General features: G+C 43.1%; 1 protein-coding gene across 1 annotated transcript in view; it reads left to right on the forward strand.

The window, feature by feature from the left end:
- The window catches only part of atrnl1b (attractin-like 1b), a 704,553-nt gene that overhangs the window by 406,281 nt on the left and 285,282 nt on the right, over positions 1-12,990 (forward strand). The window lies entirely within an intron of this gene.

Raw genomic sequence — 12,990 nt, forward strand, 5'->3', positions numbered from 1 at the left:
CATACAGGTAGATCGCTATGGTCTTAATTATTTCTGGTCTAGATCATTCTGGCAGGAGTCTCGCCAAACAGTATACTGACTTAACCATCATTAGTAACTTCATCAGTTATCATCTGACTATCAAAATATCAGAAATGGAGGCACCCTTGCACCTCGCAACTCAAGACATGAGTCTTGGCTGGATGGGTGCATTTTCAACAATATGTGACTTGGTCACAAGGAACTGCAGATTATAACATCTTCAGGAAGACACAAAGTACTGGAGGAACTCAGTAGGTCAGGCAGCACCTGTCGAAGAAATACAGAGGTGATGAAAACAAATAAACACATTTTGTTTTAAAGTTTCACATGTGCACCTGGACAACTTCTGAGCAAGTTTAACCTGTGTGGTGGGTAGCTGACACATTCCGCCTACAAATCTGGCTAATTAGCCACTTGATTTGCAATGAAAATAGCCATTGCTGTTTTGAGGCCATGATGTCTGGTAAGATTCCTACACACATTATATGCTGTGGGTTGAATTGGTTAATCTCCACTGGAGCTCCGGTGAAAAATTGCCACACTTACCAGATGTCAAAAGCAACTAGAGTCTTCAAATCCAAACTACAGCTGGTAGCCTTGGCCTTAAAGTTCAAAAGAGGGGAGCATTTGACAAGATAAAATGAATGGATATTCAGACACTCTGGCTCTAATGACCAATTCATCACTTACCTTTTATGGCCTTGAATGTACCTCCGATCTTTCCAACTACTGGTTTTGAAAAGGTTCTGCTTTCTGCAGTGGGGATGATTTATTTATGTGATTTTCCCACACTATATTAAAGCCACTTTTTTAAATATCCTAAGCAGGCTCCATGTGTTTTAACTTGTAGAATGGCGTCATGTCATGTGAAATGTCTTCCTGCAAATGTTACCTTAATGTTTTGGGTAAATCCACATAATTATAATGAACACAAATTTCACAGTAGTGTTGTCACTCATATGTCAAACATAGCTTTATCACCACAGTATAAATCTCACCTACAAAATACAGCGTACATTTAATTTGGATTTAAGTTACGAAGAAACATTAGTTATGGGTGTTAGTTATGCCCAAACTCTCCCTCTACCTCAGGCCCTCAAGCCCTCAAGTCCTGGCCACATCCTCGTAAATCTACTCTGTACTCTTTCCAGCTTAGATTTTTACCAGAAAGGTTCTTTTCATTTCTTGCATTTGTACTTCTTCAACTGCCCCTGTTGAACCATGGGCGTGCTATTTACTTCAACCATGCTTATGGTGGGGAGTTCTACAGGCTCAGTGTTGAATTAACATTTCCACTGAATTACTAAAAGGTTTTACTTTTAGTGATTATTTAGTGTTTATGGCCTGTAGTTCCTCACACTATCAAGCCAAGCATTATTTTTCCATCTTCCCTATCAACCTCTTCGTAATTTTAAGACCTCTATTTAGTTACCAGGTTTTTATTCCCCGATCCAATCTTTTATTTGCTAACCCTCATTCTCCAAACAGTCTTGAGACATTTTCCTTGTCTGTGACCTTCCATCAGCCGTACGTCATCCATTTGCTGGGTGTAACATTGATATTTACTGTAGACCTTAGCGTGGTACACGTTTAATACAGTCAATATTTGTTGTTTATTCTTCCACGTCTGTGGAATTCTCTGCCTCAGAGGACGGTGGAGGCCGGTTCTCTGGATACTTTTAAGACAGAGCTAGATCGGGCTCTTAAAGATAGCGGAGTCAGGGGATATGGGGAGAAGGCAGGAGCGCGGTACTGATTGGGGATGATCAGCCATGATCACATTGAATGGCCGAAGGGTCGAATGGCCTACTCCTGCACCTATTGTCTATTGTCTATTGTCATGTCCACCCCAATGATATTTATTTTTCAAATAGTAACTTCACTTCTTGCTGTGGCTTTAAATCTAGTTTTTTTATAATATGCTGTATGACAAGTATCATATGTGTGCAGTGAAAGTATCAAATGAAAAAAACTGAATAATAAATCCTCGTTATTTGGAAGTTCATATTTGGCACAGTATTGCACTTGGCAAAGAAGTAGTGATTGCAAATAATCTTGAAGAAAGCTGCGTGAGCAAGGTTTAGAGTGTGCTTTTGCCCTTTTCCATGTGATAATATTTGGCACTGTTAGAACATACAACTTGATTTATATAATGTCCTTGATGCAGAGAAATGTCCCAAGGTCCTTCACAGGAATGTTAGTAAAGAAAAATTGATCTCACTTCAAAGGGAGATATTAGGACAAATGACCAAAATGTGGTTTTATTGAGTGACTAAAAGGAGGAAAGAAAATTGGATAGGCTGAGCATTTGTCTTGAAGTTCACCAAAGCCCAAATGATAGTGCAATTACATTTTGAAGAAATCATCCAAGCAGACTGAACAATCAATCATCTTTGAAAAATTCCCTAAAAAAATAGGATGTAAAATTTGTGGATTATAATTAATCCTATTACTGAAAGAATAATTTATGCATATGTAAGATTAAGGTAAAAGATTAAAGGTGAACAAAATTTCAAATAAATAATTAAGAATCATGTAAGTTTTTATCACTATTTGATATAGTCCAATTTATTTTTTCTGATTCTGATTGGTTTATATGCAGCTTTTCTGATTTAATAACTGTTTATAAATTAAGTTACACTTCATTCAACAGGGATGAACATTTTCATTGTTTATTGCCTATGGAATATTGAAATTTATGTCAAATCATTAATTACTTGGTGACTGCTTTGTAAAAACTACAGCAGGGTGTTTCTGACAGCAACTGGGATTTTTACATTTAATTGCACATGTGCAAACACCTGAAGCTATTGTTAGTTTTGCAGCATAATGAAGGCAAGCATTTACATTCTTTCTTGTAATTTCTCGGCCATTATTTCGCTGTATCGGATAACATATCAAATTTGCTTCTCAGCCCTTATCTGTTCTGTGTGTCTATTTGGATATTTGCAAATTTGGTTTACAATTTCATTGATCACCTTCACCATAACTCCTGTTACCCTTAATTTGTGTGTTCCTGGTTATTTGGATTGCATTACATTCCTTTTCTAAATTACGAAAGCCTGGAGCTGTTGCAGTGCTTGATATTAAATATAGTATAATTTCTTTACCAAATATAACTTTGGAATTTTAGCTCTTAACACTTGTCACATGCAAGTAAAGGATTGGCAACTAAAATGGCAATGTAAAAACCTATGTAGTGGAAGGAACTGCGGATGCTGGTTTAGTTAGGCTAAACACGTAACTGCCCCTTCCATTCCCACACTGACCTTTCTGTCCTGGGCCTCCCCCACTGTCAGTGAGGCCAAACACAAATTGGACGAGCAGCACCTCATATTTTGTTTTTGAAGCTTACAACCCAATGGTATGAATATTAATTTCTCCAACACTTGCTTTCTCTCTCTCTCCCTCCATCCTAGTTCTCCCAGTAGTTTCACTGTCCTCCTGATTAATTTTGCTGTTTGTATGCCTCATTGTCAGCTTCTCCTCAGCCAGCAATGAACCATTGTACATTTCCTTGAACATTGTCTGCTCTGATCTGTCCTTTTCACACCTTACATGCTCTTTGTACCCTTCCATATATCTAGTTTCCCTCTCCCTGACTCTCAGTCTGACGAAGAGTCTCGACCCGAAACATCACCCATTCCTTCTTTCCAGGTGAGGCAGAGGTTCACTTGCACCTCCTCCAACCTCATCTACTGTATCCACTGTTCAAGGTGGCAACTTCTCTACATCGGCGAGACCAAGCGCAGGCTCGGCGATCATTTCACTGAACACCTCCGCTCAGTCTGTCTTAACCTACCTGATCTCCCGGTGGCTCAGCACTTCAATTATCCCTTCCATTCCCAATCTGACCTTTCTGTCCTGGGCCTCCTCTATTGTCAGAATGAGGCTCAGTGCAAATTGGAGGAACAACACCTCATATTTCGCTTGGGTAGTTTACACCCCAGCGGTATGAACTTCAGATAGCCCTTGCTTTCTCACTCCATCCCCTTCCCCTTCCCAGTTCTTCCACTAGTCTTACTGTCTCCGACTATATTCTATCTTTGACAGAAATCCCCCTCCCCTGACATTAGTCTGAAGAAGGGTCTTGACCTGAAATGTTGCCCATTCCTTCTTTCCAGAGATGCAGCCTCACCCGCTGAGTTACTCCAGCATTTTGTGTCTCCCCATTCCTTCTCTCCAGAGATGCTGCCTATCCTGCTGTTCTACTAACTTATTAGTTGTAGTTATTATATATTCAGCACATAAACAGTGATGCAATATTTAACAAATGAAAAAACACCAAATGTAGATTGGAATCCAAATGGCTCTACATTAGTTCAAAGTGCTTTATTTTTCCTCCTTTCTTGCCTTTCTTCATAGCTGTTTGTAACGAGCTCAGTGGTCCTCCTGCTGAGAAGCAGTGGTGTGAAAGCATGTTGTAAAGGTGATAATAATTGCTATTGCTGATAGTCGACAAAGACTGAAACATGTGTAGTGGAATGATAGGGGTTTATTTATCCAAAGCTGTAGGGAGATTGCTGGAGCAATGGAAGCAATTTTCTGGCAGGTTTCTGACTGAAAATTGTTGTATAAATGCATTTTGCACATATGAACAAGGAATCCATTTTGCTGTCTTGATGGATCTGCGGTTTGTGTGCACAGAATGCGTGAAAGATTGAGCAGAGTATAAGAAGCTCTGCAGTATAAACACCCATGCTAACTACATGACAAAATGTCTTCAGTCATGTTGGGCTGTCAGATGAAGATATTGAAATTACAACAGGTTTAGGTTAATGCTAAAACAATCCATTAATGGTATGGGATGTAAAGTTGATAAAATGTTCACAGAATTGTAAGATTACTGGCATTTACAAGAAGCTGACGAACCTACTAAAATGATGCAAAATAATGTATTTTCAGCAGGCAATTTTCTTTTGGTTATGTATTGTTTCCCAAAATGCTGTGTCAGTCTCGGCATTTAGCAAACCAACTGAGGTATCTGTGAAATGAATGACATGAAAGAAACAAGCAACTTGTTTACAGCTATAAATGGTGACAGTAGTCCAGGCACGTGCCATGAGTAATTACTCAGGGAAGGCAGTCAGTCGGCTTTTTATAAAAATCTTAAACCGCGCATGCGCAGATTGTTCTCTCCGTAATAAAATAAAAATAAGTAACATAGAAACATAGAAAATAGGTGCAGAAGTAGGCCATTCGGCCCTTCGAGCCTGCACCGCCATTCAATGTGATCATGGCTGATCATCCAAATCAGTATCCTGTACCTGCCTTCTCTCCATACCCCCTGATCCCTTTAGCCCCAAGGGCCACATCTAACTCCCTCTTAAATATAGCCAATTAACTAGCCTCAACTACATTCTGTGGCAGAGAATTCCAGAGATTCACCACTCTCTGTGTGAAAAATGTTTTTCTCATCTCGGTCCTAAAAAGATTTCCCTCTATCCTTAAACTGTGACCCCTTGTTCTGGACTTCCCCAACATCGGGAACAATCTTCCTGCATCTAGCCTGTCCAACCCCTTAGGAATTTTGTAAGTTTCTATAAGATCCCCCCTCAATCTTCCAAATATTCCAAACAAGCCGAGTCTATCCAGTCTTTCTTCATATGAAAGTCCTGACATCCCAGGAATCAGTCTGGTGAACCTCCTCTGTACTCCCTCTATGGCAAGAATGTCCTTCCTCAGATTAGGAGACCAAAACTGTACGCAATACTCCAGGTGTGGTCTCACCAAGACCCTGTACAAATGCAGTAGAACCTCCCTGCTCCTATACTCAAATCCTTTTGCTATGAATGCTAGCATACCATTCACTCTCTTCACTGCCTGCTGCACCTGCATGCCTACTTTCAATGGCTGGTGTACCATGACACCCAGGTCTGGTTGCATCTCCTCTTTTCCTTTCAATTTTCAATTCAATTTTCCCAAGGCTTCTAAATCTCCTTCATTTTTTAATTACTGAATGGGTGGGGGACGGAGATTGAAGGTAGATGGAGAGATGGTGGGGAAAACGGGAACACACCGGCACAAGTTGAATCAGTTGTCATCTTATTGAATGACAATACTAATTCAAGGGATCAATTGGAGGGAGAGTTCCTTTCACAGCGTGTGGAGAGTCTGTGCCAGAGGTTAAAGGTGCGGGGAGGGCAGGAGTGTTGAGAAGGAGGGGGTTGGAAATCATGCCAGACTCACTCACCGCGGCTACAGCGCTCCGGGCATGGACAGCAGAAGTGGCCGCCACTTCCAGGGAAAGAAGCAGATCGGGTGACTGCGAGCAGCCGCCGGGACCAGACAGCAGAACCGGCTGCCACTTCAGCGCCTTCTGCTGGCCCGCTCACCTCTGGCAGTGTTCTCCGACTGAACACCTCTCACCTTCCCGAAAATCCTTAAATTCCCACAGCCGAGTAGCCTCAATTGGTCCCTCAATCGCGCTGTCGGAATTTAAGTATTTGCGGGAAGCGGCTGACACGAGTGAGGCCGATGAGCAGCAGGATAGAGGTTTTCAGACGGAGAGCACTGCCAGAGGTGAGCGGGAAATGGCAGAAGGGGCTGTCCCGTCCCGGCTGCCACTCGCAGCCACACAAGCTAATTCACTCCACGGCCACAATGCGGTGGCTCTGTGCAAGGAGCATCGCAAGTGGGTTACTGGCATGAACCTAGCCCCCTCCTTCATAACGCTCCTGCTCTCCCCGCAACTTTACACCGGGCCAGACTCCCCAAATGCTGTGAAAGGAGCTCTGCCCCCCAACCCCGGGATATACGGTATTTTAAAACACAAAGCACCAAGAAATGCACTTACCACATTATCGGTACCCGAACTCCATTCTTCTCTCTTTGTTTCCTAAGATACTCTTAAAATAATGACAATCCATATTTGAAAAACCCGCCAAGAAACTTGCGCTGCGCCTGCGCAGTAGGCTGCTGTGCATGCGCAGTACTGCAAAGGCAGAATTTCAGCTGCCTTCAGCCCCGTTTTGTCATTGACGGCTTGAAGCAGCGCTGACGGCACGTGGGCTGCACAGATCTTCACGTGTTGCAAGTGCTGCGGATGAAAGGCATGGAGAATTATGCCTACCTACGAGATCGATCTCTTAGATAGGCATAATTCTCCCATGCCTTTACTATTTATATTTAATAATTGCCATTTCATAATTTTAGTCAGGGTAGGCAGTGCCTACCTTGCCTACCCTGACGGCACGTGCCTGCTGTAGTCCTTTGTTTAGAATTGGAATAATATTTATAGCGCAGAAATCTGTGTACGTCCAGAAGTTTAATCCTTTGCCATGCTTTGCAGTTTTTACAAATAATAAAAAATAACCAGCAGAGAGGAGCTGATGAAAACAGATGATTTAAATTAATTAAAAATGGCATTTGGAAAGCCTGCTCCTGAAATGTCATTACAGAATGCAATAGATTAGAACAGATGAAACACGTGAATATTAGTTTATGAGTAAAGGCTTTCAGAGGTTATTGCAAGAATAATGTTCTGCTTCAGTCAGGATTTATTCCTTTTGATATCTTAATATCTTATTTGAGCAAATAAATTGGAGATAAAAAGATTCTAGGAAAATAGCCTGCCATGGTGTTGATCCCCACTGATAATGGCCATGATAAATGTTAAATAGATGCTGTCACAGACAACCACACATCGATTCGGATTCAGGTTATAAACACCCTCCTTCATGTTTCTGCTGGAGTGATTGATGCCACTCTCACACTTATCATAGCAGGACTGTTACTGCCTGAAATAGTTATTCTTTGTTCAGTGCCTTCCAAAGCTCCAAAATCTGGTCCATCACATCTGTCCAAGCACCGCAGGCAGTAAACAGCTGTGCTCAAAGGAGCGTGGACACAAAAATGTCCCTTAAAATCCCAATTGTGGCACTTCAAAACAGCAGTGAAATAGTGACAGTTTTACTGCATGACTAATCCACAGAGCTTGACTAATGATCTGGCTGTGTGACCAACTTCCACTGGAATAATTGATACATTTAATGGTATTAATTTAACAACCTGAAACAAAAAGCCAGAATGGTGATCATGACATTTTGGAACCGACTTGTAAAGTTGCATCTTGTGTATTGATATCCTTTAGAGAAGGAATTAGTGTCACAGAGTCATGCAGCACAGAAACTGGCCATTCGGCCCAATTTGCTCATGCTGACCTAGATGCTCCATCTACAGTAGTCCCACCTGCCAGCATTTATACCATATCCCTCTAAACCTTTCTAATTCATGTGCCTGTCAAAGGTTTCAAAGGTCTTGTATTTGCACATGTACCATTTAAGGTACAGTGATATGCGAATTACCATGCAGCCATATGGGGAAAAAAAGCAACAAGACACACAAGTACATAAAGGTTAACATAAACATAAACATCCACCACATCGGATTCCTCACTGTGATGGAAGGCAATAAAGTCCAATCTACTCCCTCTTTATTCTCCCGCAGTCGGGGCAGTCGAACCATCTGTCGGGGCGTTCGAAGCTCCCACAGCCGGCGGTCGAAACTCCTGCATCGGGCCGATCGAAACTCGTGCGGCTTGGAGTTCCCGAAGTTGGTCTCTGACCAGAGACCGTGAGCTCCGTGATGGACTTGTATTCACTGGAATTTAGAAGGATGAGAGGTGTTCTAATAGAAACATATAAAATTATTAAGGGATTGGACACGCTAGATGCAGGAAACATGTTCCCGATGTTGAGGGAGTCTTGAACCATGGGCCACAGTTTAAGAACAAGGGGTAGGCCATTTAGAACTGAGATGAGGAAAAACTTTTTCACACAGAGGGTTGTGAATTTGTGGAATTCTATGCCACAGAAGGCAGTAGAGGCCGCTTCATTGGATGCATTCAAAAGAGAGTTAGATAGAGCTCAAGGTATATGGGGAGAAGGCCGGAAAAGGGTACTGATAGTGAATGATCACCCATGATCACATTGAATGGCGGTGCTGGCTTGAAGGGCCCAATGGCCTACTCCTGCACCTATTGTCTATGTTTCTATGTAAGTCTGCAAGCTCCGAGGTCAATCCCAGGCAAAGGGATCGTGGGTTCCACGATGTTAAAGTCCTGCAGGCTCCCACGTTGGAGCTCTCAAAAGTCGGTCTCCAGCAAAGGCCGCCAACTCCTCGATGTCAGGCCACATTGCAGACGGAGATACGATATGGAAAGCAAATCGCACCTCCGTCGAGGCACCTGTTCAAATGTATTTTAGATGTTATTATAGTAGCTGCCTCAATCTGTTCCTCTTGCAGCTCATACTATATACTCACCTGCGTGAAAAAGTTGCCCCTCAGGGGTAAATCGTTCCCCTCTCACCTTAAACCTATACCCTCTGGTTATTGATTCCCGTACTCTAGGTAAAGTACTCTATGCATTCCCCCTATCTATTCCCTCATGATTTCACGCACCTCTATAAGATTACCCCTCAGCCTCCTGTGCTCCAGGGAATAGTCCAAGCCTGTCCAGCCTCTCCCTACAGCTCAGGCCCTCAGGACCTGGCAATATTCTTGGCAGGTCCTGGAGAGGAAAAGACTACAAAAAATAGTAAACACTGCCCAGTCCATCATCGGCTCTGACCTTCCATCCATCGAGGGGATTTATCGCAGTGGCTGCCTCAAAAAGGCTGGCAGTATCATCAAAGACCCACACCATCCTGGCCACACACTCGTCTCCCTTCTACCTTCAGGTAGAAGGTACAGGAGCCTGAAGACTGCAATGACCAGTTTCAGGAATAGCTACTTCCCCACAGCCATCAGACTATTAGACCTGACTCGGACAAAACTCTGATCATTAATAACCCATTATCTGTTATTTGCACTTGATCAGTTTATTTATTCATGTGTGTATATATTTATATAATGGTATATGGACACACTGATCTGTTTTGTAGTAAATGCCTACTATGTTCTGTGTGCTGAAGCAAAGCAAGAATTTCATTGTCCTTCTGGGGCACATGACAATAAACTCACGAACTTGAACGAACTCAAACTGAACACAGTACTCCAAATGCAGCCTCACTAACATCTTGTATAGCTGTAACATAACATCCTATCTTCTATACTTAATACCCTGACTGATGAAGGCCCAATGTACTGAAAGCCTTCTTGACCTCTCTCTGTGATGCCAATTTCAAGGAACTGTATACCTGCACTCCTAGATCTCTCTGCTGTATGACACTTCCCAGGGCCCTGCCATTCTTCCATTCTCACCTGATCTGGTCTAACTGTGAGTCGATACACTTAATCAGTCTCAAGAAGGGTCCCGTCCCAAAACGTCACCCATCCTTTATCTCCAGAAATGCTGCCTGACCCGCTGAGTTACTCCAGCACTTTGTATCTATCTTCGGTATAAATCAGCGTCTGCAGGTCCGTTCTACATATAATCATCTTGTAATATGGCCTACCAAATCATTGTGTGGTATTGAACAATACAAACTCCTCACCTAACACCGTGTGGGTATATTTGCACAAGAAGGATTGCAGCAATTCAGGAAGCTGGTTGACCACCCACTCAAAGGTTGTTGGGGATGGCATTAAATGATGGCCTTGTCAACAACACACATATCATGTGAGCAAATTTTCAAGAAGCCCGAGTTCCCTTTGTTTAACAAAGTTTATGTGTGTGGACTTAAATTTATCGACCAATTATAGGTTGGCTAAGTATAGGAAGAGGGAAACATATTGTTCTCAGAGCGTTCTGGGTTTCTTCAGTTATTCTCCTATCACTTTATTTGTAACAAAATGATGCAGGTGAGACGAAGGCTGTTATTGCCAGCGGCATTACAAAATGAAGGGGAAGAAATGCTGCACTGATATTTGTGTGGGAAGGAACTGCAGATGCTGGTTTACATGGAAGATAGACACAAAATGTTGCAGTAACTCAGCGAGACAGGCGGCATCTCTGGATAGAAGGAATGGGTGAGGTTTCGGGTCGAGATCCTTCTTCAGACTGAGGGTCAGGGGAGAGGAAGTTACAAAGATAAGAAAGTGTGAGATCAAAAGAGACGAGGATCAAGGAAAATGTAGAATAGACTACATTCTACAAAAGTAATTAGCAATTTTATGCATTATGTATTTTTACTTTGAGTGGGATTTTTTTGAGGCATTCTTGAAACTTCTTGAAATACTATCCTTCCCCACAAACTGGTGGACAAACTGGGGGACTTGGGACTTCCACACTCCACCTGTACGTGGATAAATAGCTTCCTGTCGGGTCGAAGCCAGAGAGTCAGAGTGGGCCATCACACATCCACGGCCCTCAGCCTCAGTACCGGCTCTCCACAGGGCTGCGTACTGAGCCCCCTGCTCTACACCATCTACACGCATGACTGCACCCCCGCCCACCACAGCAACACCATTGTCAAATTTGCGGATGACACTACAGTGGTGGGACTCATCTCCGCGGGGGACGAGTACGCCTACCGGGATGAGGTGGAGCAGCTGACAGTGTGGTGCGAAGAAAATAACCTGCTCCTCAACACCTCAAAGACGAAGGAGGTAATAATAGACTTCAGGAAAAACAAAACGGACATGGTACCACTGACCATCAGAGGGGACTGTGTAGAGAGGGTGGCGGATTTCCGCTTCCTGGGAATCCACATTGAGGAGGACCTGACGTGGAGCGTGAACACCACTGCGCTGCTGAAAAAGGTCCAGCAGAGACTGCACTTCCTGAGGGTGCTCAGGAAGAACAACATCACTCAGAGGCTGCTGCTGTCCTTTTATCGGTGCTCCATTGAGAGCATACTAACATACTGTGTATGCGTGTGGTACACCAGCTGCACAGCGGCTCAGAGGAAAGCGCTCCAGAGGGCCATTGACAACGCCCAGAGGATTGTCGGCTGCCCTCTCCTTACCTTGGAGGACCTACACAGTTCCCGCTGCAATAAAAAAAACCAGAATATAATAAAGGACATCTCCCACCCCGGACACTCCCTGTTTGAACTGTTGCCGTCAGGCAGACGGTACAGATCCACAAGGACAAGGACAAATAGACTAAAAAACAGTTTTTACCCCACTGCTATAAAAGTACTAAATGTGGCCGCCAAGGAACGCAGGGGCGATACAGACTAAGGGACTGTGGTAACGGTGAAATCGACAGAAGGATGGAGGGTTGGGTGTGTATGCGTGCTTTGTCTGTGATTTTTATTTATTTGCTTATCTTTATTATTTTACCGTGGATGTTTCGTTAGCTTTAGAAATGTTTGAATGCTGCACTGACTGGCTGACATTTTAAATTTCGTTGTACATGGCCCATGTTACAATGACAATAAAGAAACTATTCTATTCTATTCTAAAGATGGTGGGCGGTTCTGATACATTTCATAAATATGGCACAGTGGCGCAGTGGTAGAGTTGCTGCCTTATACCGAATGCAGCGTCGGAGACCCGGGTTGGGTCCTGACTACGGGTGCCATCTGTACGGAGTTTGTATGTTCTCCCCGTGACATGCGTGGGTTTTCTCCGAGATCTTCAGTTTCCTCCCACACTCCAAAGATGTACAGGCATGTAGGTTAATTGGCTTGTGATACTAATGCTGCTTTAGCAAAATCTTGAGTATGCTTTGCTTGCTACTACTGCAATAGCTATGTATTTCACCATGTGCTGTGCCTGCTAGGGTAGCATTGGTACACATCATGCTGTAAGCTGTTCAGTACCACTTGTGGCCTGTGAATTGATTGTAGAAGGTACTAAAAGGGGCTTAGAGCAAATAGCACAAATAAAGTGGTCCCAGGCAGGGAAGCCTTGGTTATAGGTGGGTCAAAGTGTAACCCAAATTGCCTTATTAAAGATTAGATCTTCCCTTTAGTGTCCAACCCATAAAGGCATCAAAATCACTAAAGGGGCACACCAGCTACACCATGGTCATCATGTAATGGCACCAGTAGAATGGATCCTGATTCTTTTAATACCCTGAGGAGTTCTATGTTGCATGTCATAAACTTTTCAAAATGATGTCAATATGATGTCGATGTC

Source organism: Leucoraja erinacea, chromosome 15 (genome assembly GCF_028641065.1).
Source record: "Leucoraja erinacea ecotype New England chromosome 15, Leri_hhj_1, whole genome shotgun sequence".
In the NCBI taxonomy this organism is placed as follows: domain Eukaryota; kingdom Metazoa; phylum Chordata; class Chondrichthyes; order Rajiformes; family Rajidae; genus Leucoraja; species Leucoraja erinaceus.